This window comes from Oppia nitens, unplaced genomic scaffold, assembly GCF_028296485.1.
Source record: "Oppia nitens isolate AA-2021 unplaced genomic scaffold, nextdenovo-longstitch-racon4-pilon3 scaffold17_pilon_pilon_pilon, whole genome shotgun sequence".
Classification (NCBI taxonomy): domain Eukaryota; kingdom Metazoa; phylum Arthropoda; class Arachnida; order Sarcoptiformes; family Oppiidae; genus Oppia; species Oppia nitens.
In genome coordinates this window covers 2,149,151-2,155,150 of record NW_026533196.1, presented here as the reverse complement: position 1 = coordinate 2,155,150, position 6,000 = coordinate 2,149,151, and positions in this window count along the sequence as shown.

Below are 6,000 nucleotides of genomic sequence, written 5' to 3'. Positions count from 1 at the left end.
TTGTTACCAGTCATTGTGCATATATTTAAAAAAGTAAAAACTATTTAAATTAAAAATGATAAACAAAATTTTATAAAAATAATCACAATATAATATTACTGTATTTAAGATCAATGTATAAGATTTATATAAAAAAAATACTTTTACTTTAAACCTTCAATCATAAAACACTAATTATATAATAAATCAAATAAATAGAGTAATTCATTATAAATAATATTTTATTATTTGTGACATTTTATGAATTAGATTTTTAAGTTTAATACATAGATTATGGAAAGGGCTTTAACTTTTACTTTTGTTTGTAATATCAACACATTATAACTTTAAATATTAATAAAATTATGATATATAATGTACGATATATAAGTCATTGTACCAATTTTTCTATCAAAAATATAAATAGTATTAAATAATATTGTTTATTAAAATTTGAATTTTACTTTAATATAACAGTAAAGTTTGTTTATATGTAAAGTAAGTATTGTTTTAAAGTTTTTATTTTATTTTAAAGGTTGAAGTTATTTATTTACATATAATTAAACAAAATAAAAACGTTAAAATTTTTAATTAATTATATGCTAATTAATATGTGACTTCATGTCATAAGTCAAATATTATGCAAATAATCGCTAATTAAATAACTCTTGTCTTTGACCCCAAGTTTCTAATGTTTATAATTATGTTTAATGAGAGAAAAATAGTTAATTTATGTAAATTTTTTGTAAAGCAATTAACAATATATTAAATACCTATTTTTGTTTGTGAAACAAAACTAATAATTTGCTTAACCCGTTAATTGTATTATAACATTATATTTGTGAAAAAAAACAAAATAAACAATTATACAAATAATTTTTTTTTAATTTTCTGTGATGTGATAAAAAATTTATATTAGTTTTAAAAAATTAAATAAATAGCAAATTTTTGGATTTTTATTATCGGCATCTTATTTAATATTTATATATTTGAAGATAAATTATTTTAATAAATAATTAATTATTATACAAATTAATAGTTAATATAATATAAGTATATGCAATGTTTTGTCAAAAATATACATAAATCTTAGATTTTAATATTCAAACAAATTTTTAAAAAAATCTGTTTTCTGGAATGTATGAGTATATCAGTCTGTGTGTCAGTCTGTGTGTCATATTTTTTGGCGAATTTTGAAATTCTGACATCAAATTCTGTTAAAACATAAAAAATAATGTAAAGGGGATTAACATAAAAAATGACATATCTCATCATCAACATAGACAAAATGGCGGCCAAACTATAAAAAATTAAAATTTTGTCTATAAATTTATATAAAGCTTTTAAATGTAGAATATGATTGCCTTAAGAAATTTTATCCTATGYTGCCATTAACATAATCAAAATGGCCGTTATTTTTTTAAAAGTTAGTTATTTTTTAAAATTTTGAATAGTGAAATTAGAAATAATTATGTATAGTATAAGATAAATATAATATAACTCATAACTAACTTATTTTATCAATAAATATTTTAGTCATAATATGACTCATATTAACTAATGATTAGCAACAATGAATATTTTGTGGGTCTAATATATATATATAATTTATCATTTTTTATTTCCTCTTATGATTGACCAAATAACAGTATGAGACCCGTAAAAATGTGGGTCTGATTTTAAGATAGAGCCATATTTTGGTTATAATATGACTATAATAAGTAATTGATGTCATCAAAATTTGTTTCTGTGTAATGCTTTCTAGCATTTTCAATTGGTTTATTCATTATATTTTAATAAATTTATATTAATTAATATATAAAATAATTTAGTTGTATATTTATTTACTAAGTGTTTGATAGGCATTAAACTAAAAAAATAATTTTTCTTAGTATATAAACTTTAAATATATAAATCATTATTATTTTACATTAGTATTACTAAACATGAGTTTAAAAAGTATGATTTACTTTAATTCTACAAATTTTAAGGAGAGAGAGAGAGAGAGAGAGAGTTTAAAAATGTTAATTTATTAATAATTCAATTAAAAAAAATTTCATCCAATAACTGTATTATTAATAAATTTTCAAAATTATTAGTAATAAAATTATTATACAGCATTTATTATCATAATTAGATACTTACATTTTTTTATACATAAACAAACTATAGTCTACAGTATATWTAGTTTTCAGACTGAACTAGAAGTATATTTCTCTAATTATAATATATATTTCATAAAATATTTTAAAGTAATCTAAAATAAATTTTCCCTTAAATATGATTATATGATATCTTTTTGTTAATTGATTTTATTTAAATTGAATTCTTTATATACAGTATAATGTTATTACAAATCAATTTATCAATACAATAAACACATTATTTTTTAATTTATCGATTTTCTCATAATATTTTATAAGATGGTATATTAATTATAAAAAATACTAAGTAGGAAATAAAAAAATAAATAAGTTAATATGATAAATTATTTAATTATAATTTTATAATTTTAAAACAAATTTTGACATCACATATTTGATATAATTATAAATAAAGTATATAAAATACTGTAAATCTTAAATACTTAAATTTATACACATAATTAAACAGAATTATACGATAATTTTGCTTATATTTAATGTTACTTTATATAAAAAATAATATAATTGATGTATTGAAATATAATATATTTTAATATCTAATATATTCTAATACTAATATCTATTAAAAATAATGTAAAAAAGATTAACCATTAAACTATACCGACATATTTGTAAAGTAGATGATATTTTTAATATTTTGCAAATAATCTGTACAATACAGTATAATTGATTAAATATTAAATAAATATTAAATCTCAACTCTTGGTTCTCATATTATATATTACAACAGTCTATTGTAAAAATCTTCTTTAATTAGTTTTGAAATTAAGTTAACTTTTTTTGTTTTAAATAATAATTTACAATTGCTTACTTTACTGTTAGTTACCAGATATTACTGTAATAATTTTATACACCTATAGTGCACCTACAGTACAATATACATGTAAGTAACAAACATGTAGTATTAACTTTTATAATAATTTTTAAAATTTAACAAAATATATAATATCTTTTAATTTATGTTTTTATCATTAATATTGATTGATTATCAATGAAATATGATAAAAATAACAAAAGTTAAAATATTTTATCAATTTCAAACAAATATAATATATAAAAATTTTGATAATAATATATGTAAATATTTCTTATTTATGACAATATATTGATTAATGATTTTTATTATCTATTTATTTTTGTAAATACTTATCTAACAAAATGAACAATTCAACTGAATTTATTATTTTTATTTATATTACTCCAGATATACTATTTCTAGTGATAATATCGAAATTTTGATAAAATAAAAATTAAGCAAAAGTACAATTTATAGTTCATTTGTAAATAAATAAAAGTAGTCATATTTAATTAAACATTTTCACTATCAATTTAATTTTTTAATTATTTATTTTCTGAAAATTTTTATTTTTAATAAACAAAATAATATTCTTTTTTTTTAAATATTTTATATTATATATCATAATATAGTGATATAATTTTAAAATTACAACAACAAACAACTTTTACTACTATTATTACTAATGCTACTAATACTCATAATAATACTAGAACATACAATTACTATAAATGGTAATAATAATAATAATAATAATAATAATAATAATAATGTATACAGATTTTTAGTTTTAAAACTTACAATTAGTTCAATGAAACTTTTGAGTATACAAAATTGTATTTTTTAAAAAATTAATATATATTAATTCATAAAAATAATTTTATATTATACAATACAATATTAGAAGTGTATAATTGTCATACATTTGAATATATATGAAATATGATTTCCTGTGCTATTAATAGTCCAAAACATTTGTTTGAAAATACAATTTTCAATCATAATTTGTCAAATTTATATGATTTTATTTCCATATACCTATATGTCATATAATTTTTTGTTATTATTATTATTAATTTTTTATATTTATTATAAACAGTTAGTATTTATAATAATAATAAACAATTTAAATAATAAGTGTATTTTTTTTATTTTGCATGTATTATTTAAGTCATTGAATTGCATTTTTGTGTGCCACTGATTGATATAAGCTATAAATTTTATGCCAGAAAATAATAAATTGCATTCAATTTTAATGATCATTTATTATAATTTACTTTCATATAAGATATTTAAATATGAGCTTTAATTAGACATCTTTTTGTGTTTAGCAACAAAAAATTTATTTGTTTTTTTATTTTATTAAATTAATTATATTTTACTTTTATTAGTATTTGTTAAATGTTTAGTATTATTCACCTTGTTTTGCAAAATGTTAAAATTAATTGGTAAAAATCAAATGATCTAAACATAGAATTTAATAATTTTAATTTTATTGATTAATTGTTTATTATTTAATAAATTATCAAATTATTGTAGTATTATTTGTTGCTTAAAATAKAGAGTTCATAATTAATTTAACTAACTTTCTTATATTACATACTAAAATGAAGGCAAATATAAAAGTGCCACAAATTTTGTGATAAATCATTGGATAACTAATATATTTAAATAATATATTTAAATAATATATTTAAATTATTGGGCATTAAGTTCTATAAATTCAAATATGAATTAATCGTTGAATTTGTTTGCATTCATTATCTAATAGGCATAACATTTGAATATATTTAATGGGAATCTAAACTCCAATTGACATTAGGCTATCCCACTCTCTCTCTCTCTCTCTCTCTCTCTCTCAGTGCTCTCTCTCTCTCTCTCTCTCTCTCTCTCTCTCTCTCTCTCTCTCTCTCTCTCTCTCTCTCTCTCACTCACTCACTCACTCTGATAAAATCAAATTAAACATTAAATTATTTACTATTTAAATGATTATTACATTTTTTAGGGTTCGTCTGTCTATCAATTAATACTGATTTGCATATTTACATTGAATAAGTGTTACCATTTCATTATGCAATTTATTTTTATGCATTTCTTTTATACAATTTGTTTTATTATTTTTTTGTGAAACACCACTTTAAAAATGTTTAAAACTTTTTTTCTGACTGTTTAATATATATATATATATATAATTAAATATTGTTTTAAGTAACTTATGTTTATAAAAATATTAGTTTTTCTTTCAAATTTTGTTAATTATATTATACTTATAATATTGAATATTTGGTAATAATATTAAAAAATAACAAATTACAATGAATTTTGTGTATTATTATGGATAGTAGCAATATTTTATTCAAAATAATAGGTAATTTCTGTTTACAAAACGTATAAATTAGTTTATTTAATTATAAGACACAAATACTTTTTCTATAACGACTTATTGAAAGGTCATAAACTTATCTTAAAAATTATAGTAATATTTATATTTAATGAATGAATGAAAACTTTATTTGCAATAAATTTATTACAAATTACTAGTTATTGGTTTCTTGAAATGAAAATATGACATTTTATAACATAAATTTAAATATTATTATAAATACATATTTTCAAAAAACTTTCTTTTTTAACCAAACTATTTCATCATAACATATATCAATATAATATTTATAATTTAAAATATTTTTAAAAACAAACATAAATTTGAAAAAATGTATAATTTAGATGTCAACTAAAATCTCAAGTGGCATAAAATGTTTTTTTTTAAATTTTACTTTTTAATTAAATGCTAATTTAGTGAAACAGTACTGTATTAATGTGTGTACATAATGTGAAAAATGATAACATTTTTCGTGTGTAAAGACCGGGTAACCAGTGATTATGTTTAGCAATAAAGTCATTTATCGGACAATTATGTGTGCAATCAAATGGTATTTCCTTAATATTTTATACCATATTCAGTGATATCCTTACTATTGGTTGCAAACATTTTATTGAAGCATTTAGTGGACATTTATTTTGCTGCCATAACTCTACTGTACATATTAGTTGTCTTTT